Raw genomic sequence first — 22,818 nt, 5'->3', positions numbered from 1 at the left:
AAAATGTATCTTTCTATTCCTATGAAAATGTGCTCTGCAGAGAACAAGATGGGTTGCCTAATATCAAAAAAAGTAATCTTGTTTGAAAAAGTAGGCCTTCTGTCTTCAACAGAGACAGCTGATAAAATAAAACAGAGGAATTAAGTAAAAGAAGATACATAAGTTAAGGCAGCCTGAAGGCAACCTCAGCTTTGATGTCAACAAATCATACCGTTCTTACAAGTTTTTTCCTTCTGATTTTACATTTTAAAAAAATGAATCGCTAATGTAGCGAAGACCAAGCATCTTCTTGCGAAAACATATACAGCAAGGATAGAATAAAGGGAGCTCTTTTTTCTTCCACTACAGAATCAAATTCTAAGCTACAGCAATTAACATTCCGAATGATCAATACCCAAGACTGATTTGCTTGGGCACTTGTGAAACCAGGTTTTGACAGCAGGAGTTAGTGCAGTGTGATTGTGGGAAATCACCGAAAGAGCTGTGGGGAAATAGCCAATCAATGGTTTCATTGTGTGTCAACTGCCCACCTTGCAGTTCAACCCTCATGTTCAAGATGCTTGAGCATGACTCAGCAGAAGTCACCTGACTTTTTGAAATCCTACGAGAGCCACATCATCCCTTAACTCACAAAATCTCAACCATAACCTCACGTTCTTGTGACTATAATCAGTCACATTCACTCTCAAAAGATATACTCTACTGTTTATATGCCTCTTTATCACGAGACTACTTTACCTTTAAGCCCCTGAGGCTAATTTTCCTCGATGGTGGATGTCGGTAAATGGTGGCCAAATTCTCATGAATTAAATTGACATGTTTTTTTAAATGGATTTTGCCAATTAATTCTTAGACCTTGTGGCCCCAAAACTACAGAATTTCTCTTAACCAAACCGCCCCATAACAATGCTACAACCTCTTTTGAAAATAGAGTTATGATGGATAAAATTCTATTATTTTTTTTTCTACTTAAAAAGTAGGAAGAAAATTGGGGTGCCTGGGTAGCTCAGTGGGTTAAAGCCTCTGCCTTTGGCTCAGGTCATGATCTCAGGGTCCTGGGATCGAGCCCCACATCGGGCTCTCTGCTCAATAGGGAGCCTGCTTCCCCCTCTCTCTGCCTGCCTCTCTGCCTACTTGTGAACTCTCTGTCAAATAAATAAATAAAATCTTTTTTTTTTTAAAGTAGGAAGAAAATATTTGAGGACTGAGCTTCATTCAGTAAACGTAAAGAGTAGCATAAGGTTCTAGAGAGAAGTGGCGCAGTTTAAATATTGTTCTACATGTATGTCAACAAAAGTTGAAAGCTAAATTTTTTAAGTGGTACTTTTTTTAGGAAATCTATACTATGTGGTTATTCAGTAACTCAACTGATTTTCTGTTGTGGAATACTTTCTGTAACATATCTCTTAACTAGACCACTGAAAAGAAATAGATAAAATTTGCCTACCCAGTTGTCTTTTCAGTCATTCCCCTCTAGCTAGTTCCTACACTGTGGTCATTCCCTCTGGTGTCACGTCTACCCACCCACAGCTCATACTGAAGACAAAGGAAGAGATCCAAATAACGTCCAGCTAGCCACAATCCATGGCTGCTACAGGCCACCCAGAAAATTATCCACCCAGAGCACCTAGGACTTTGACTTAGGAAGTAGCACTTGGATATACTGGATAGAGCCCTGCAACCTGAAAACTGATTTTTGTTAATGACAGTTAATGACTTGTCTGTCCGTCCCTCCTGAACTTTAATTGTGACTGGAGACCTCAGGTATCTCTCCAAAGAGAACACATAAAAGTCATCTGAGCCACATTTTCTGTGTCGAGTATACACCAGGACACCCTTCACATCTAGACCCAGGGACAATTGCTTTCATACATTTGGTTCCATGATCCTCCTGCCTTCACACTCAGGTTTTCAACATCAGTATCAAAAGCATCTACTTGTGACCTGTTGGAACCCTCTTCTTATATGACTTAATATCCTCCTAACCTGATACCCTGCTCTATCTTTCTCAGTCTCCTTTTAGCCATGTAAGCTAGCTCCCTCTCTACCATCCCTCCAGAAGAGAATGATTACACATCTCCTGACTGAATGCCTGAGAATTACATCTGTTTGGATTCTCCACCACTGCCTCATTATAGGACACTCATCAGTTACTTTAGTTTTTAGTGGACTTCCTACCTAGGCTACAGCCTTTGGACCTTATGTTTGAACAGGTAAAGCTAAATTAAAGCCAGCATTAGCAACTAAATCTATCTCCTCCCCAGCTCCTACCCTATTCCCATGACATATTTATACTTATTTTCTCCCCCATCCCAGTCATCTACCTTCCACCTAGTCTGCCACATTCTACCATAGTTACTGGGCCATTCCTGGCTCTTTCTGTGAAAATAGCTCATCTTAACTTGATACAGATTTCAGGGAATTGAGAGGTAGTCAAGAAGTTGGACATCTTTTCTCATCTTTTCTTCCCAACCTAAGTTTAACCACCAATGGCACTTCATTGTTTCCTTTAAAGTCATTTTCTAGAACATCAAACACATGCATATTCATCAGCTGCTATCTACATTAGATTACCCATGCTTCTGCCTTCTTCCATCAGTGTAGTTAATCAAGAGCAGTAGAAACTAAAGTTGCCCTATGAAGTCTGAATTGCATGACAAAGGGTGTGCCAAGCTAGCAGATATTCCTGCTGTATTTGTTGACCTCTCCTGAAGGTGCAAAGGAAACTGAAAGCTTCAAATATTTCAAAGTCTTTCACATGGTTTGGGAGGAATTTCATTTGCTCAGAAGTCTTCTCTTAAGGGAATTGCGTTTTGAACTGTTAGATCACATATACGTTTTTATTACCATTTTTGTTCACTCAGTCATCCGAAAGCAAGCTAGAGCACCAGACCGTTGGACACAAGGATGAATTCCAAAAAGATTAGGGAACCAGGAAAATGCAGAATGGGTTTAATGACTCATGGGTGAAATATTAGTCATTGGTCATAAACCAATATGGAACCAGAGACAGTGGGAATGAATTCAGCCTGCAGAGCAAGAGGCTCTGCGGGTTCCACCTCACAATTCCAGCAGCTGACTCAACACTTCCACAGAGTTCACAAGGCAAAAGCCCAGCTGGTTTTTTTCTTCTTCCATTCCATCTTCCATTTAACCTTTTACAGTCAAGGTCTCTTTTAGCATTCTAGAACAACATGGAAAAGTGATTTATTTTTTCTGATTAAATATGATTCCTAAGAGAGAACAATAACCTGAAATCCTCAAATATACATATAAAAAAAGGCTGTGATGGTTAAGCTAGGAATATTTGCTTAAAACGGGTATGCTGAAATACAGCTTCTAACCCAAGGAGTGTCAAGTGTTTTCAGAGATGACTGGGAACTAGGAATTCTGGCTTTGCTTAATTCTGCCCACAATTCAGGTTATAACAATCTAGTGCATCATTGTGTGCTTAGACACAGGGATGAAAGTGTACCATCTCAGGATCCTTTTTAGGCCTTACCACATTTCTGAAGGCTTCTCTGACCCTTCATCTTGCCATAAAGTGAATTATACTCCTCTCTATACCACCTCCTTATCCTACAGGTAAACTCCCCTTTGCACATACCTGTTTTTATTAGTTCTTCACCAGCTGGCACTGTTCCTCTGACCACTGCTTAATTCCTCATATGCTATTAAGAGGGATTCATCATTGTTTGGGGCTGGCAAATTAATTTGACAGGGATCTGATTGGACAAGACATTTCTAGATTAGAAAAAGTGTAATGACTTTAGATTAATTGACCAGTATTGTGGTTCCCAGTGTCTTGGGAATTCTGATACCTAATGTCTATATTCAATTAAACAACAGAAGGATATGCCTTACAAAGGCCATGGATTTTGAAGGCAGATAGGCTTGGAATTAAACCCAAAGTCAGCCTCAAATCTACCTTAATTTCTTCATTCAACAAGTATATAATATTATGCATCTGCCATGTTCCATACGGTTCTAAATCCTGGGAGTATAGCAATAAACAAAACAGATAAAATATTTAAAGAATTCGGACTTGGAAGGAACTTTGGTGATCTTTTTTTTTTTTCTAAGATTTTATTTATTTATTTGACAAACAGAGATCACAAGTAGGCAGAGAGGCAGGCAGAGATGGGGGAGGGGGGGAGCAGGGTCCCTGTTAAGCAGAGAGCCCAATGCGGAGCTCAATCCCTGGACCCTGGGATCATGACCTGAGCCGAAGGCAGAGGCTTTAACCCACTGAGCCACCCAGGTACCCCTGGAAGTTTAGGGATCTTCTAAGTTTGACTGGGACATGTCCACACTTACTCACTTACATTGTTTCTGGCTACTTGTGTTACAACAGAACTGAACAGCTATGACAGAGGCCAGAGGGACACAAAATTCTAAAATACTTACAGAACATGGTTCCTTTGCAGAGTTTGCTGTTCTTTCTCTTTGGGCTGCTCACTTCGCTTGTTGAGTGCTAGCTACACACCGAAGTATTCTTCTAGGTTTTAGGAATACAGTGGTAAACAACATACACACCCTGTCTTTAGGGATCTTGCAATTTTGGAGAGATGGGATAAGTAAGTAAGGCACTAATATCCAAGAAGGTAAATAGTTCTTCCTTTGTTTGGTTCACCAATATATTCCAAGCACCTAGAATAGTGTCGGGCACAAGAGGCTAGTGGATACATAGAATATATTCAATAAAGTTGATCAGTAGATCTCATTAGAATGAGAGAGATGAGTGTGAGGAAAGAGGCTGGAGCAGCCCACAAAGGACAGAGCCCACAAAGGACAGAGCCCACAGGGCCTGTTAAAACATGCCAGAGGTGGGACTTGAATTGGGAGCAACACGCAGTCACTGAAGAATTTCAGGGTTTAGTGTAACAACATACTTAGAAAAGACTGCTCTGGCTACTTGAGGGGACTCGAAGGGAGACAAGACTGGAGGCCTGAGGCCAGTTAGCAAGCAGTGGTAGTTATACTGCAAAGAGACACAAAAATGCTCTCTCCCTCCCACTTCCCCTGCCCTCAGGAATAAGTGTAACTCCAGGTCTCCGTAAGCAGATGGCTCCAGGTGTTTGGGTGTTTCTGTCCCTGGGGTTGACATGTGACACGGGATTATACCAGAGCTCAGGAGAGGCGGCACAGCAAAGAAATGGACAGACAACTGGGAACTATTAAATTACGAGGAAATGAGGTGTTCACAGAGCTTGTGGTATTTTGAAATTATCGTTAGAGCAATTGGAGCTTTTAAGTAGATATCTCAGGAAGTCCAGAGACTCCTAGTCAGCAAAGGGAAAGGAATGTTTATCTTCTCTGAAAGCCATTTTCGCCTAAAGCTGATTCATGATTCAGTCCGAGGCAAAACTCTTCCCATTCGCTTGACAAGTAAGGTATGGCTTCTGTCCCAGGACTTCGCTCTTTCCCTGTGGTGAGTAGAGGGGTGTAGCAAAGTCACAGGACCCCAGGGAGACCAGCAGAGCTGCTGGCAGCAGATGCCGTCAGATGGCACACACTGTCTTGCTCAGCTCATTATTGCCCAAGGTCCTAGAAGGAAGTTTGCACATTCCAAAACTCAGCTTCTAAGGATCATCAGACTCAGGGAGGCTGACTCACACTTGCTAAGTTCACAGAAGACTGAGGTATAAACCAACTGATATTTTTTATATATCCATAAAATATATGTATATTTTATATATGTTAATATATATATTTATATATATATATTTATATAAAAATATATATTTATATAAAAATATATATTTTATGGATATATATGGTTATATATATATTTATATATAATCAACTGATTATTTTTTAATAATAAATGTAAGCACAGAATGTCATTAGCAACCTCAGTCTGGTATGTGCTTTTTCTCTACAAACAAAGTATATGGGGAACTAAATTATAATCAGATGATTTCAAGAGATGTGTAGAATTCATACAAAGTAAACTAGCTACACACTTCTTCTATATAGTGACATTGGGCTAAGAAAGCCAGAGATAGACATCCCACCGTGCATAAGGTCTTGCCAATGGGAAAGAAATATTCTAAGTCCCTGAGCTAAGCCTCCTTCTCCCCTCTGTAGTTCTAGGAGGGCACTTGCCAACATTTGCCTTTCTGACTTTTCCATTTTTCTGTTCTTCCACAGCTGGCCAACTGCAGTTCTAAATGATAAGTTCTCTCATTAGATATGTTAATATAGGTAATCAGGTTACAATCCTCACTCCATTTAAAGTTATTCTCAAAAGTGACTTTCAAGTCTTGGACCCAGCCTGTGAGGTATAGAAGGCACTTAAATGCCCTGTCTTCCAAATTCTTGGGTGCACTTTCCTCTTGCACCCCTCTGCAGATGGTTTCTGTTGTTCAAATGCTTGCCCCCTGTCCACATGCATCTAGAAGCCGGAAGTAGGACTTGATCAAGATGGGACCTCAAGCATTATGTACATTCCTGGCTTTTTACAAGAATGAATTGTTCTTCATTTGAAAACTGGTTTGCCTTAAAGTATTTATATCCTTCACTGACTAAATTTTAGGATCACTTGGATGCAAGAGACAGAAATAGCAATGCAGCTTATATGATCCTTGCTATTTATGGCACTGGACTAATTACTTTATATTGTTATTGCCTTCAAGCCTCTAAATATGATGAAAGTATCTATCACCCTCCATTTGTATATGGGAAAACTGAGGCGCAAAGAAGATAAGTGGTGGTCCAAGGTCACTAAGAAGAATTAACTTGGCTACTCTATGGCTTTTCCAAGTTCATTGTACTTCCCAACTTGGTCCAGAAACTGAAAGAGTAGCATATCTTTGATGGCAATCTATCCAGCTCCTCCAATTTGGGTTTTATCCGATCATTCCCAACCTGTGGCTCTGCATATTTGATAACTGGCAACCCCCTGGTGTGTCCCAGCACTTTTACAGTCACATCAGTGCCTTGGAAATGTTGAGAAATATCACTTTATGTTGTTGTGATCTAGCTTCCCCTCATCATATGCTTGGTGATAATCACACTGAACTAGCTCATCTCAAATTGTTTCGAGTTGCATGGTGGGTAGATTCTAATTCTTCCCAGGTGTGGCTCTGCTGACCTTCAAAATACCCACTCACCTGCATTCCCTGAGTAAAGATTAATTTGTACTGATTGGCGAGAGAATGATGTTTCATTTATCTTCACACTGTAGTCTCAAATCAGGTTGATTATCAGAAGCACTTCAGAGATTTTTAAAGGTATAGATTCTGGAGCCCACTCTAGGAATCAGTACATTTCAAAAGCTCCAGGGCTAATCTGGAAACTTACCAGGTTCAGGGACCAGTGCAATGGATGCATTCACAGTTGCTGGGAGCAGAATCCCTGGCTTTAAGTTCCTGTCTGCCACCATGTGATCTTGGGCAAATTAACCTCCTAGAGTATCAATTTCATCTTAAGCAGAGGAGGGAATTATAAAGTACCCATTTCTTGGCAGGTAGAGGGGAGGATCAAATAAGATAAGGTAGGCAAAAATATTCATAAATAATCCTATTTACTTGATACTAACACATCTCAAGAAGAAAGTCTCCAAAGGAAAATGAGCATGAGGTCCAATCTAAGATGCCTTTTGGCACTTGGTTAATGCATCTCACCACATTCGTCTTTGAATTCAACAATTCTAAATTTATGACAAATATAGCCGTGGCCATCCCTTATAGAAACAAACATAAGCATTGCAGTTATTATTTAAAGAGAAGCCAAGAATCTCGAGAAGCCTTTTTTGTCCTCGAGCTTCCTCTTTTTGGGAAAGAGTGTTTTGGATTTCTTGCTATCAATCCTCCACTTAATATGAAACTTCATGAATTCCAGCTGTTAGTCACATAATTTCTCTGCACATTTGATTTCTGGGCTTTTCCGTTGCCTCTAAATCCTTCCCATATGTTAGTTTGGAGGCCAGGGACTGGGGGGGGGCAGAAGACAGGAGGCTCAGAGCCACCCTCTGTCCAACGGCTGACATGATGTGTGAGACCACATGACAAGCACTCTGATTAGGAGGTGCTCTCTGTCTTTGTCCCAGGCTTCTGCTCTCCAGGCTGTGGCCGTCACCTGCTCCTTATTTTCCTGAATTTTTCTTCAATTCACGATGTTAAAAAAAAAAAATAAGAGTATACTTTTTTTTAGCCAAAACCACCCCTCGACTGTCTGGATTCTGGCTTTTGTTTACAAAGGCTCTGCAGTGTTCTTGCCAAGGGGAGAAGAGGAAAAAGTACCCTACTTCATCTTCAATTTAACCTTTTACAATCAAAATCTCTTTTAATACACTAGAAAATATAAAACAGTGATTCACATGGGAAAGATATGATTCCTGAGAGATGGAACAGTGGCTCAAAGTACTCAAATATGAGTTTCCCCTACTATCCAAAAGAAGAGTGTTCCTAAGAGAGTTTCCTAAGCTGATGGTGTAAAGCAAAGAAACAATTACCACTAATTTACCTGGAAAATGTTTAGTGGTCGCAGACCCAAAAAATAATACCTCTTAGGCTTCTCTGATACTTTAGGACACATCTTGCTAACAGATACACAAAATAAGTTGAGATAAAACATAGATGCTCAGAGACAAGTTCAAAGGTATGGTGCTGGGATGATGAGATGCTGAGCATAGTTCCCTAGGAAAGAGCTTGGCTGTGCCTCTGTAATGGCTTGTTGCAAATCTAACACTGAATGCTGTTTTCACTTTTTGCCTTTTTTGTTTTTTTGTAAAAGCAAAAATCCTCTTCAGATTTCTTTCAGTTAGCAAAAACAGGTCCTAATATAGGTCTTTCATAAAAGTGAAGTGGTATAATACAAACTTTTGAAAAGTGGGGGATACTTGTACACACATAAGTAAGAGCCTGCAATTTTTAAGGTAGGAATATTTGCTTAAGATGAAATGCATTGAATAAATGTAGTCTCTAACATAAGGAGCGTGTAGTGGTTTCACAGTTGACTTGAAACCAGGAATCCTAAGACTGTTCAATTTTGCCAACAGTCCAGGCTGTGTCTCAGTCTGGGTGTGGTGGAACCATCATGGCACATGTGATTAGGAACCAGATCACCTCAAAATCCTCTGAAGCCTTCTCTGACCCTTCCACCTGATGGAAACTTAATTATCCTCCTCTCTGGCCCATTTCTGCATCCATCATAGCCCACACCACCTTATTATAATTATTTAGCTACTTCTTCGGCCTCCCCAACTAGGCTGCACCCTCCTTAAGGTCAAAATTATACCTTATTCATCAGAACGCTCCCCATGCTCCAGCACCTAGCACAGTGTCTGCCAAATCCTGGGTGTTTGTTGCTGAATGTCACCAGCAACAATGCGCGTTTGGAGAATTAAGGAGAGCGTATGTATCAAGCATTTGCAATATGTTCACCTTAAGATATTTTTCCAGAACCCCACTCTTTAATTCCTCTCTGCCCTAAAATCTCCATACTATATTTGGAGGGCTTATTAATTCTGAGCACCAGGTCTGGAATGGTATGTGGAGAGGCTGGAGCACATCAAGAGCCTAGCAGACGGCCTAGTGGATAACAGATGCCTCAGATGATCCTCGTGACCCATTTCTGATTCCGTTGGCCCTAACTGTCTGTAATTCCAGCCACTGCCACACCAGATCCACTTCCCACTGGTGGACCTGTTAGCGTTTGCCTCAGATCCAGGGTACTGCCTTTCACTTCCTTCTCGGAGCTTCCCTTGAGAAAGAGGTAGGTTTGGTGGGAGAGAGGGGAATCCTCCTTCACAAGCATGTGCAACCTGAAAAGAAAGGAGTTAGTGCCCCACTGGGGAAACTTCTGACGAGCGGGGGCTGAGTGCCAATGGGCAAATGCTTCCCTTGGACAGACAGTCCTGAGACACAATTTGTTTGGCTCCTTGGACCCCACCACCAGATGGAGAAACCAAGTAGTGGTTAACCTAAAAATGTACCTTTTATTGACTCTCCCTCCTTCTCTGTTTCTCTCCTCCATCCCCCTCTTCTCCTCCCTAGATCATAATCCCCAATAAAATGTTTACATATAAGCTTTGACCAATGCCTGACTGAATGGACCAGGATGATGGAAGTCTCCAATGGTGTCCCATGATGCCTAAGGAACCAGAGCAAAATTCTTTTTAAAAATGAAAGATCTTGACAGGATGGGGAATTTGTCATGTGGCAGAAAGAGTAGATTTATCCTGTTTTGCTCCAGTCAGGTTAAACGAGACGCATAAATGAAAGTTACAACAAGGAAGACTCTAACTCAATGCAGAGTTAGAAAAATGTGTGATGATGGGAGTTGGCTTCCCTGCCTGCCTGTGTCCTGGGTGCCAGCTCTCCTCTCAGATCCATCCTGTGCAAGACTCACAGAATCTTCCTTTAATCAACAGCCCTTTCATCAAGTGATCCCTTCTTTGAACTCCTCTAATAGCTTGCAAGTCACTTAGGAACCCAGTTCAAACTCTCTCACTGGAATTGTTGGACACAATGAGCTGTATTGTGAGGTGAGGAGAGCTATGTCACAAGAACTGTTCAAGTTTCAGCCAACTAATGATCTGGCAGTTTTGTTATAAATAAGATTCTCTCCCAGTTCCTTCTTTCCAGACCCCTGTTAGTCACTTCCTCTCTGGTGTTCCATTATCCCTTTGTACTTAGTCTAAATAAAATAGTCTAAAATAAAGTTCATGCCCTCCCTGAACTCTGTGAACTTTCTTTCTTGATTTCTTTATTTCTGAGCAGTACTCTCCTCTACCCTATTGAATCCCCAACCATGGGCAAGATCCTACTGAAATGCTACCTCTTCCTCAATTCCTCCCAAGTCATCTTCTCCTATTTTCATGCCTTTGTTATAACACTCAATACACACAACTACAGGTACTGCAAACAGAACAAGTCTGTGAACACTTTGAGAACAGAGACCATGCCTCACTATTCTTAACAAACAAACAAATAAACAAAAAACAATCTCAGCACCTAAACATATCCTAAACATAATAAGCACTCGGGAAGTACTTGGTAAATGAGTCACTGAGAAAAAAAAACAATGTTAAAGGCCATGATTCTCCAAATTACTACAATGTGACACCTGAGAATCATTATTGCCCCCTCATCAAATCCCACAGTCAACCACCAGTCTGTCTTGCTTTTTTCTTCTAATCCTTCACATTGCTCCTGGTTTTTATTTCCATCCCACTGATACAGTCTGGATCCTGCATCTCTTCAATAACTTCCCAGCCAGTGTCCCTATCTCCAGGCACTTTCAGTATATTTAACATCCCTTTACTGTGGAGAGAAACACCATGTCATTCTTTCTAAAAATCCCCACTAACGGTTTCCATCTCCCCATGAGATAAAATCTAAGCGCCCTGTCCAGGAATTCAGTCATCTCCTAGTCCTACTTTTCCAGCTTTCTTTCCCATACTCCTTAAGTCAAACTGGGGTGTTCCCCCTCCTCTCTCCTCCACTGTGGTTTCTGCATTTCTTCCACCTGGTCAAACCCTATACTCCTTAAAGCACCAGTTCAAATCTCCTCACTTCCACGAAGACTTTCCTAATGTCCCCAGGCCCAAGTGCTCCTTCCATTCTCTGGATTTCTAATGTACTCCTTGCTTACAACCATCCTCTAGGATGGTCCCTCACCAAAAAAGCAAAAACAACCTTGGGAAGTCAAGTAAGTCTGGGAAATACATAGCCATACATGTAGCAGTAATAAGGAACAACTATGGAAGCTATGCCAGCCATTAGCTTTAGGTATGTCCATGTCCCACTTAATCCTTACAACAGCCCTATGAGGTGTTATTTGCATCTTGGGCTACAGATACACATACCTAAGTGTGATATTTGACCCCCTTACACCTCAATTATCCAATCCATAAACTAGGATTCAAATCCAGGCAGAGTTTGTGATGTGCTCCTCTCAAGTTTCAGTTATATAAAATGCAATGCAAATGTCAGAGCTTGCCACTGTCAATACTATTTTTGTTCTTCAAGCAGACTGGAAGCTCTCCTGGGGCAAACACCAGTCCAGTTCCCATTTGTTTCTCCAGAACACAGAGACAGTAAATGCCTATCCTCCAATAAAGTGGTTGACTTTTTCTTTAATTTTCATATTATTGATGGACTATTTTAAATGTGTAAAAACAATATATTTTTGGAGGGCCTGGGTGGCTCAGTCAGTCAGTTGAGCATCCAGGTCTTGATCTCGGGGTTGTGAGTTCCAGCCCCATGTTGGTTTAAAAAGAAATAACAACAAAATGTGTGTGTGTGTGTGTGTGTGTGTGTGTGTGTGTGTGTGTGTTTTAACTTTTCAAAGCACTTCCTCATCCATTAATTCATTTTATTTTCACAGTGCTCAGGTAGCTCAGTATTTTCGACGATTTTCGCGTACAAAAAAAAAGTCAAGATACAGAAGAGGTAGGGAATGTCCAGTAATCGTCACGTAGGATTTGGCAAGTAATAGGTTTTCCACATCTGGCCCTGCTGAGTGCACAATCCTCACTCCACCTGACACCAGGGCCCCCATGTCGGCATCTCCAGAAGGGGCTTGGTTGACAATATTAAGAAAGATCTTTTTATTTCCCTCAATCACCATGGGACTATCGACCTCCAAGATACATAAAAATGAAACTATCTTTTTTGGAAAAAAAATAATAATAAAGTTTTCTGATGCATCTACCTTGAATGTATTCAGGCCACTGTTTTGTAGAAATTAAATCATCATCTCTCTGAAGTGAATTACTGAGGAATACATGATATTACACCAAATCAAGCCCCTATTTGCTTTGTTAGTGCTTTGTTGTTCTTACTCTTTTTGCTTACCCAATCATGACGCCTGTTGGTATTCAGTATTTGAACACTGTAATTGGAACATAAAATGTAGTAGGTCTCTTTACATCTCCTTGTGGATATGTGTATGGAAATTGTTCACACACAGGCGTAGATGTATCCTTCGCTGGGTGGGACTTAGTCCTCTTGTCTTCGCAAGGCCGCATTTTCTGTTCTCAAAGCCTTTGCCCAAATAATAGGCTTTGGTATTTCTATTAGCCGCAATCTACTTTCTCTCAAAAAAATCCCTCTGGTCTGCAAGGGAGGTTATTTTCAATGAATTTTCCTGTTCTTTCCTTTCCTATCATCCTTTTCTTGATCAATGTTTTAGTCTAATACTTGATTTTCAAATTACTTTGTAATTACAAAATGTTTAGCTAATTTTAGCTTAATTCCAAAAAGTGATTTTCACTGGTGCCATCTCTGTCTTTGTTCCTTTTCTTGGCAATATTGTAGCTAGATGTGAAATTAATTGTGCCCTGATTTTAACAATGCTACCTGAACTCGCTAGCTGTTCTTCTTTGAGGAAGCATCAATTAAAAAAAAAAAAAAAAAAGAAAAGAAAAGAAAAGCATTCAAGCTGATGGATAAAAGAATTGGGATCTCTTAGCCTAGAAAAGTGTTGCAGGGTAACTACAATGGCCTTTAAGTACAGAGGAGATAATGGCTAGTTGTCAGCAGCTGCAGGGAGAATAGAACAAAAAGGAATAGGTTTTAAGAGGGAACATGGAGATTCAAAATAGAGGTAAGGAATAAATTACTCTCTAAAGACAGGATTGGTATAACCTGCAAGTGGGACAAATCCATAGTACAAGTTGTGTCTTGAAGACCCAAGGAAAGCCCCCAGGCTCATACAAACTTCTCTGTCCCCCAGCCATCTCCATCCTTCATGCTTCCTACCCTCTCTTTTTAAAATCAAATAGTCTTACGATTCATTAAGTCACAAGTGTATCAGCACACCTTACAAGACCAGCAACATGATTTGTAGGGCCCAGTAGGAAATGAAAATGTAGAGGAGGATTGAAATGAAAATGAAAAATGAAGGGGCTCCTGGGTGGCTCAGTGGGTTAAAGCCTCTGCCTTTGGCTCAGGTCATGATCCCAGGGTCCTGGGATCAAGTCCCGAATGGGGCAGGGAGCCTGCTCAGCCTCCCCATCTTTCTCTGCCTGCCTCTCTGCCTGCTTGTGATCTCTCTCTGTCAAATAAATAAATAAACTCTTAAAAAAAAAAAAAAGAAAGAAAGAAAGAATGTCTTAACACCTAAATCTATTATTTCTAAAATGGTTCACTTAAAGGAAAGGAAAAAAAGATCAAACCCAACCTTCCAGGGCCTAGGAGAACAGCCTAAAATGGAATGAGAGAAGTTCAAAGTTTAAGATGGACTTTTTATCATAAATTTTTATGTGAATTCTAGTTTCCAGACCATTATATGGTTCTGCCCATTTTCATAATTTTTAAGAAAACTTAATGCCAAATAACTTACATCTACCACAAACTAAGTTATCGACATTTTTATTTTTCTCCAGGCATAAACAAAATATTTGCTCCAATGCAATTGTGACAAGAAACCACACTGATATGTGGGAACCAGTCGGTTTTTATTTTTATTTGGAATAATTAAAAGTTCAAATACACCAGTTCATAAGGCGACAAAACTCATTTTTCAAAGACTAGTTGTGGGGGATTGCTACCTCAGATCTAGCATCTTGGCTCTAGAAAGTTTACACTAGCCCTTGGCACCAATAGAATTAGCACATGTTCTTCCAGAAGAGAATATCTTGTTCATTTTTATGGAACCAACTGTCTAATAGCCAAAAGTTTCTTGATAACACACAAGTTAAAAGTACAAACATTTCCAATCATGTATTCCCCGAGTTGTCGATGAAGGATGAAATTAGCCAACACAGAAAAGGTGGACTTAGTGGATTTTCTTGTGCATTCTGTCACCAAAACATCTATGAGAACTAAAATTTAAACCTAACCCGTGTCCCATTATTCCTACCTATACACAGGCAAGTTGATGCTCCACGTTCATTCTATAACTTCATCACAATGCTAGAGGAAAAACGCTGATCAGTTTCCTTGAGATCACATTTGCATGTTAATCACTAGTTGCCTTTTAATAAATATCAACAAGAAAATAATCGCTGTCATTTGTTAGCCACTTTTCACAGACCAGGCACAATGGCAAGGCCATGCTTGGGTTATCTCAGTCACACTCAGGCTAAAAGGAAGGGTGATGATCTCATTGAGTCATTATGAGGATTAGATAAGCTAAGCACTCAAAGTTAGCTAATACTGGCTCATTTACATATGCTATTTTCTTCAATCCGCTTAATCATCTCATGATTAATAAGTTAATAAGATCAAACTATTAAATAACAGCTGGAATTTTACCCCCTCCTGTTGAATAAGAAGGAAAACCTGTGCTCCTTTCTTTGCACTGCATTCTAAGCAGGTCCAAGACTACGCTGATACAATTCTTTTCCATGAGTCACCTCTGCTGCACCCTGTTCCTGAAGCTACTCCATCCACCACCCCAATGAGACGTGAGTGCTTCCCTTTTTTAGCTCTTTTTGGGAATGCACCTCTGACGTTTATTAGTTACTTCTTATAGCTTATCTTGGTTAAAAAAAAAAAAAAAAAGGAAAGAGAAGAGAAAAGAAAAAGAAATGTACTAGATAGTTGCTGAGCCCATGAAGGAAACCAGCTTGAATAAATGTCACTTCCAGATCAGGAGGAGTTTGCTGTGAAAACACACTGTGAAATGTGCACAAGGAAACACCAGAAGTTGAGGACAGAAGCACCATGGGAAAGGCACAAGCAAAGCACCTCCGGAGTTCAGAGGCAGGGGTCCTCCCAGTTCGGCGGGTGGGGGGGCTGGGGAGTCAGAGAAAGCTTCATAAAGCTGATTTATGAGGTGGGCCTTGAACAACAGGAAGATTTGAGAAAAGCCCCATTTGCAAGAGTAACAAGGAGCATTAGGACCCAAAAAAGAGCTCAAAGCATCATCATGGAATCAGGCATCTGAGGTTTAGATAAACTAAAAGGAATGCAAACCTGCAAAGTGGAGGGTATGGCTGAGAACGGGAGTGGGGTCTGGAGGATGCAGGACAAAGTTTCTATCACGTATTTGCCTGACAAGCAAGAGCCATTAGGAGGCGTGGGAACAGAAAGGTGGCTTACTCGGGCCTGGGAGTGGGGGCAGAGGCTGCTGATGCTGCTGTGTAGCAGTGTGTGTGTGACCGAGGGACCAGGCGAGGGGGAAGCCCACGAGACCAGCTCAGGAGGAACGCTGATGAGCCGGGCTAAGCTCGATTCAGAAAGTGGCTGGTGAAGGAAAGGGAAGGGAACGAAAGGGGTGTGCAGGCAATGAAAGTCCGTCTATGGATGGAAGAACGTTGGCAACAGGCTTCCCCAGGAAGGAGAGGCACACTCAGAGGAAAGCAATGTGCTCCTGTTAGAATATAGGGAGCCCCAGGTGCAGCGCCTCGAATACTCCTTTTCCCTTCTCTCTCCTTCCTTTGTTATCATCAGAGGCGTGGCCACCCCCCCCCCACACACACACACACCTCTATTCACAATGTTTATGAGGCCCTACACAACCTGACTCTGGTTCAAACAACTCCAACCTTATGCTCCTGAAATAGGACAAATGTTCTCCTCTCAAAACCTTGTGCTTTGCTCCCTTTGTTCTAGAGTGCCCCCTGACCTCCAGTCTAGCCCTGGCTGGCTTCTTACCATCATAAGAGCTCAGTTCAAAAGGAGGCTTCCCTGACCACCCCATCTAAGGACCCCAAGCCCACAGTCCCAGCCACCAGGTCCCATTACCCTGTTAGATTTCCTGCCTGGCACTTTCCACTCTCCCCAGGTTTCTGGAAGACCACCTGTCTCCCCTCACCAATGTCAGCTTCAGGAGAGCAGGGACAGCAGCCTGCTCAACCAAGGAACCTAAGACCTGGCTTGGTGCCTGGCTCATCACAGTACCCAAGGAGTCACTGAGTGAATCCGTCCACTGCAGCACGTGTCATCAGGGAACAAACCTAGCTTTAACCTCAGCCCACTTCCCCAGCCAAAACGCACCTTCATCATGGTGGCATGGCAAGCACCCTGACAGAAACTTCTATTACTTCTACTACTGCTATTACTACTACTACTAGTAGTAGTAGTAGTTCCTATCACATGTTAAATTCTTACCATGTACCAGATAGAATGCTAATCACTTTTTACAGGTTATCCCACCTATCATTGTTACTATCCTCATTTTAAAGAAGAGGATCCCAAGAGTAATTTAATCAGGTTATGGGGCTTGAAAGTCATACAGCTTGGAATTGGGAAAACTAGAGCTCGAATCCAATTTTTTCTGACTCCAAACCCACCATGAGAGACTCTCTCCCCTGTCAAAAGCCTGTATTTCCAAGTGGAGCATTTAGAAGTTTGAGAAACACTGAACTAAATGATGGAAACCCCAACTAGGGAAAGCCCAAAGAAAATGATATTTCTAAACAGCTTTGGAGGATTCTGGACTATAGGCAGGAGCTGAATGCATTCTGTGAAGGAATAAAGGAAAATGCTCCATGCCCACCCCCCGCCCCCCGCCAAAATCTTAGCTAGTCAGTTATACGTCATTAATGATGTCCAGACAGTCGTTAATCACATGGCTTTAGAGAGACCCAATTGTGAAAGTGGCTTCCCAAAACAAGGATGGAGGTTGGGTTTGCAAGAAATGAAAGAAAGACCTCAACGCTCAGCAGGACTCCCCACTACCTGCAGCCCTGCCTGCTGCTTATAGCCTCTGCAGAGCTTTCTGCAGTTAGGAAGATGGAGCTGTTCATTTTAGTCAGAAGATGGGAGCAGAAATCGTGCAGATCTTGTAGATTATTGGAGTGGTCAGTAGGTTTCCGGTATGCAGTGCAAACCCTCATCTCTCTAATCCTGCTAACGTTAGGGTCCATGTTAGATCATGGATAATCAACCCTGAGATTGATCAAGAAACAGTCTGAGTTGGGGGAGATGTCTGTGAATCTGACAAAAATGCTAAAGGAATAAGAATACCCAGGGAACCAAGTTGTGAAAAATAAACATGGTCTTGTGAGGTGATCATGAACCACTTTCCAAGACTGCAAATGGCTTTAAAAAAAAAAAAAGTAGAGAAAAAGATGAGGTTTTCAAAGCAATATAAAATTTAGAGCTTCTGGTTTATAGTTAAATGAATTTAAGACTCAAGTAGAAAAGCTAAGGACCTTGATCCTTGATTCTTACGTCGCTTAGACATTTCAGATGATGTTATACTCAACGTGCATCCTATTAATACTGGGAGCTATTTTTCCTTTTTCTAATTCTTCATATTTGATCTTTTTCAAACAGAAAAAACATAGTCTATATCCCTGCTGAATTTACCAGTGAAAAATTCTTTTAAAGACACAGTAGTATGCCCACAGAATTTGTTGGACCTCCTGCATTCACCTTAGAAATGGTTCTTCTATGTGCACACCTCATGTATCATTAACTGATTTTAATACTTCATTAGTAATAATGAGTTCTTCTAGAAGCCATATCTCTGTACTGCTAGGAAAGAATCTTTTTTTTTTTTTAAGGCAAACCAAAAATAGAAAAGGTTAGTCCTCTATTATTCTTACACCATAGAAAACATTGGGTGCAATTCTATTTTAATAGCAAAATAAATGGTATAGTGGTAATGTTTCACACTAATAAATTAAATTTGGGTCACCAATGTAAAATAGAAATGTTTCTGATAGTTACGGCCTGGAATACAGAATCTGAAAAAGAAGTACAATTGCTCTGGAAAATATTTCTTTGTATTTAAAAAAGGAGGCTATCATTTTAACATTTCTCTTAACTTTGCTAAAAATAATAACCATGACAGAATGCTTTTCCCCCCAATAAGGATGCCAAATGGAAAAAAAAAATAGCTAAAGAACCACAGTGACCCCTAGTGGGAAGAAGAAGAATCGTTCTCCATGCACAGTGAGTATAGTTGACTATATAGTTTTTTGTGGGCCAAAAAACAGTCTCTTTCTACAAATGGGATCAAAAGCAAATGGTAGTATTGTGGATTCAAAAAAAATAATTCAATATTCGTGCCTGGGTCTTGTTTTCTTAGTTATTATCAGTTTCATCGTTTTTAGTAATAGTTTATGTAGTTGCAATCATGCCATATGCATAATTTTACATGCTGATCTACTTTTAACGTGACAACCTATGTTATTAAAAAATATTCATAAGCATCCTTTGTGATGTGTTATAATTTGTATCACCTTTTTGTTTTCTAACTTCAAAGGAATTAAAACATTTTTTTAAAGAATTTATTTATTTATTTTAGAAACAGAGAGAGAGAAAGAGCAGGGGCAGAAAGAGGAGCAGAGGGAGAGGGCAAGTAGGTTTCCTGCAGAACACACAGAGCCCAGCACAGGGCTCCATGCCAGGACCCTGAGCTCATGAACTGAGCTGAAATCAAGAATCAGTCACTCCACCTACTGAGCCACCCAGGCACTCCCAAGAATTAAAAATATTTTAAAGGGAACAAAAATTTTGCAGGGGAATCCAAATAAGATCAACAAAGCATTGTAAGGTAAAGAAGGTCATTGGGCTTTAAGAAACTCATCGAGATGATTTTTAATCAAAATATCAATTGTTCAGTAGCCCCCTACTATATTCAAACTGCCAAGGTTAGACACACCTGGTGAAGGACCCAGCCAAAGAAGTGATACGGGAGGGATATGACGTAGGTGATTAAAAGTACATGCATATGAACAATACAAGGCAAGACACTGACATGCCAAGCTCAGGAGATCAGAAGGGTGAAAACAACCAGTCCTCTAGAAAAGCAATCAGGAAACCATCAAATACATGGACAGTTGAAAAGGAGAAGGAAGATATATCCCACAGAGAGTTAATAACAGCAACAAAGTTACACAGGCAAGAGACAGCATGGTTTTCCCAAAGGATGGGGAGTAGATGGTTCCAGCATAGGGTTTAGAAGAGATCCTTTCTGTAATACAAAGGGAAGATGGTGTGCTCGCTTCGGCAGCACATATACAAAGGGAAGATGGTGAAAAGAACAGGTACCCAGTGCCATCCATGTCCCAGTCACCATGTCAGGAGACTTATGGGCTCATCTCACTTACTTATCACAACCTTGCAGTTATGGGTGTCATTGGCTTCATTTTCAGACCAGGGAGCCAAAGGGCTCAAAGAGGGTAATTCTTGGCCAATAAGTGGAAAAGCAAGATAGAAACCAAATCAGTTGTTCTATGTGGGCTGTATCTTCTAAAGTGAGAAAATCTTATCCTTTGCAATCCCGTTTCATCTATTCACTTGGAAAAAGAAAATGTTTTTATCATACAAAGAACTATAGTGTGCTTCGATCAATATTCTGTCTTGGTGATCACAGATGTAGAATATGTAGCTTTAAATTCATGATAAGGCAATTAAATGGCCTAAACTCGTTCAGACTCCCCAAACCACAATTTTCTCTTCTAAGTGGAACATGTGAAGACTGAAAACAAGGATACCGAGAGTCGAGATACTAAGCCAGCCTTTGGAAAGTTGCAGGGAGGATAAACCCTCTCCCTCCCAAAGCAGAGGGGTGGGAAATGTGGAGTGAGAGCAAGAACAGCAACGCTGCCTCTTGCAATGGAGTTTGGTTGTGCCGGACCTGCTCTCAGGCAGCCACACACCCCCACAATACTCTTATCCAGAAGCAAACTAGCATTTAGAGCACCCCTACCATTTGCCATATGCCCTCCCATATGTTACTCATTTAATACCCACAGTACCCAGGGTCACAGAGTACTGAAGAGCTGTAACCATGTAGTTCAGGTGCTCAAGAAGTAGAATCCAATAACATAACGTCCATTCCAACTAATGAGAGCTCTTTACTTGCCTCCTCCGGTATTCTGAAGGGAGTATGTAGGTAACAGCAACACTCCTTCAAAATTCCCTTTCTTTCTTCCCTTCACTTCCCTCACCAACCACAACTACTCCAGCACTTCTCAAATTCCAAAACTCCTTGCAAAAATCCATCCATCAATCAATTTTCCAAATTAAAAACTTCTGTTCCAAAGACGCCATTAAGAGAATAAAAATATAAGCCAGAGATGAGGAGAAACATATGCACTGGGAGGAAATATTTGGCAAGGACACCCCTGATAAAGGCCTGTATCCAAAATATATGAGGAACTCTCAAAAACCCAACAAGAAAACAAACCCCAATTAAACAGTAGTCAAAAGATCTCAATAGACATCCCACCAAAGAGGACATGCAGATGGTAAATAAGCATATGAAAAGATGTTCTACATTACATTGCAAATTTAATTGTGAATTCAAACAAGGAGACACCACTGCAAATCTATTAGAATGGCTAAAATCCAAAACATTGACAACACCAAATGGTGATGAATATGTGGAGCAACGGGAACTTTCATTCATTGCTGGTGAGAATGCAAAATTATTTGGCCACTTTGGAAGACAATTTGACTGTTTCTTATAAAAAGTTAAACATACTCTTACCCTACTATCCAGTAATCACATTCCATTTATCTGAATGAGCATAAACCTTGCATCCACCAAAAAAAACCCTACACACTGATATCTTAATGGCAGCTGTACTCTTAACTACCAAAAATTAGAAGCAACTGGTGGACCACCAATTGGTGAATGGATAAATAACCTGCTGGACCTACATACAATTGAATATTAATCAACAATAAAAGGAATGGGGCCATCAAACCACAAAAAGAAATGGAGCACACTTAAATGCATATTGCTAAGTGAGAAAAGTCAATCTGAAAAGGCTGCATACTGTATGATTCCAACTATATAATATTCTGGAAAAGGCCAAACCGTAGAGACAGTTTAAAAAAAAATCAAGTTTCCAAGGAGTAGTAAGTAGACTGAGGCAGAAGAACGTTAAGTAGCCGGAGCATGGTGGATTTTTAGGGCAGTGAAACTGTTCTGTTTGTTATAATATAATGGTGGATACAGGACATTATGCATTTGGAAAAATCTAGGGAACCTTACAAGACAAAGAGTGAACTTTAATGTAAACTATAGGTCTTAGTTAATACGAGTGTATCAATAATGGTTCACCAATTGTAACAAACATGGCACACCAACTCAAGATGTCAGTAATAGAAGAAACTCTGGTGGGCAGGGGGGCAGGTATGTGGAAACTCTGCACTTTCTGCTTATTCTTTCCTTTAAACCTAAAACTGCTGTATAAAATATAGTCTATAAATGCTTTTTAAAGTCATTTTATTCTCCAACTAGAAGTAACCACAGGAAATACCCCCAATTTCCCACTAGCTGTTGTGAGTGCCAGAGGACTAGGAGAGAGATGTCCTTCTCACTGCATTTCTGGTGAGAATCTGCCCACATGTTTGTTGACCTCCTATCTTGGCCTCCTCTTGACCATCATTTTTTTTTTTACTTGGGATTAATCTCCATATTGGTTATTCTTATGCCTGTGTCACAGAACCCTATGGTCCATGTAATGCGAGGTGGTCTGATGAGAGCCCGGCGCACAGGTAAGCCACTCATCCCAAGGGACATTCTTCATGGAGAGACAGAACTTCCCAGGAGGTGGCAGAGGTTGCCCCAAGGGAAAGCAATGATGACCTGGAGGTGATTACAGAGTGTTCAGTGTCTTCCAGAGGGATACCTTGCAAAAGAGCTCATAACTGATTGGTACAGTCTCCAGGTTCCCAGATCCCCATCAGGGGGCAGGACCCAGGAGCAAGTCCACCCTCAAGGAATGATGCTCCTTGCTTTGACTGATTGTTCAGAGAAACCATTCTTCTGAACCTGTCCCTTCCTTTGCTTCATGGTGAAGTTTTTGTTCCAAAAATGAGACTCAGGTTTTGGGTATCTCCAGATCATCCTGAGTCTACCTCAGAAAGGTCTTTTGGGAAAGACCTACTTTGGGCATCACCAAAAATAGTCCCCGTGTTAAAGTACTCAGGATTTTCGGAGACAGGACAGAAT

This window comes from Lontra canadensis, unplaced genomic scaffold (assembly GCF_010015895.1).
Source record: "Lontra canadensis isolate GAN:19392208 unplaced genomic scaffold, GSC_riverotter_1.0 scaffold53, whole genome shotgun sequence".
NCBI lineage: Eukaryota > Metazoa > Chordata > Mammalia > Carnivora > Mustelidae > Lontra > Lontra canadensis.
The sequence above is the reverse complement of the archived record's forward strand: the minus strand, read 5'-3'. Positions refer to the sequence as shown.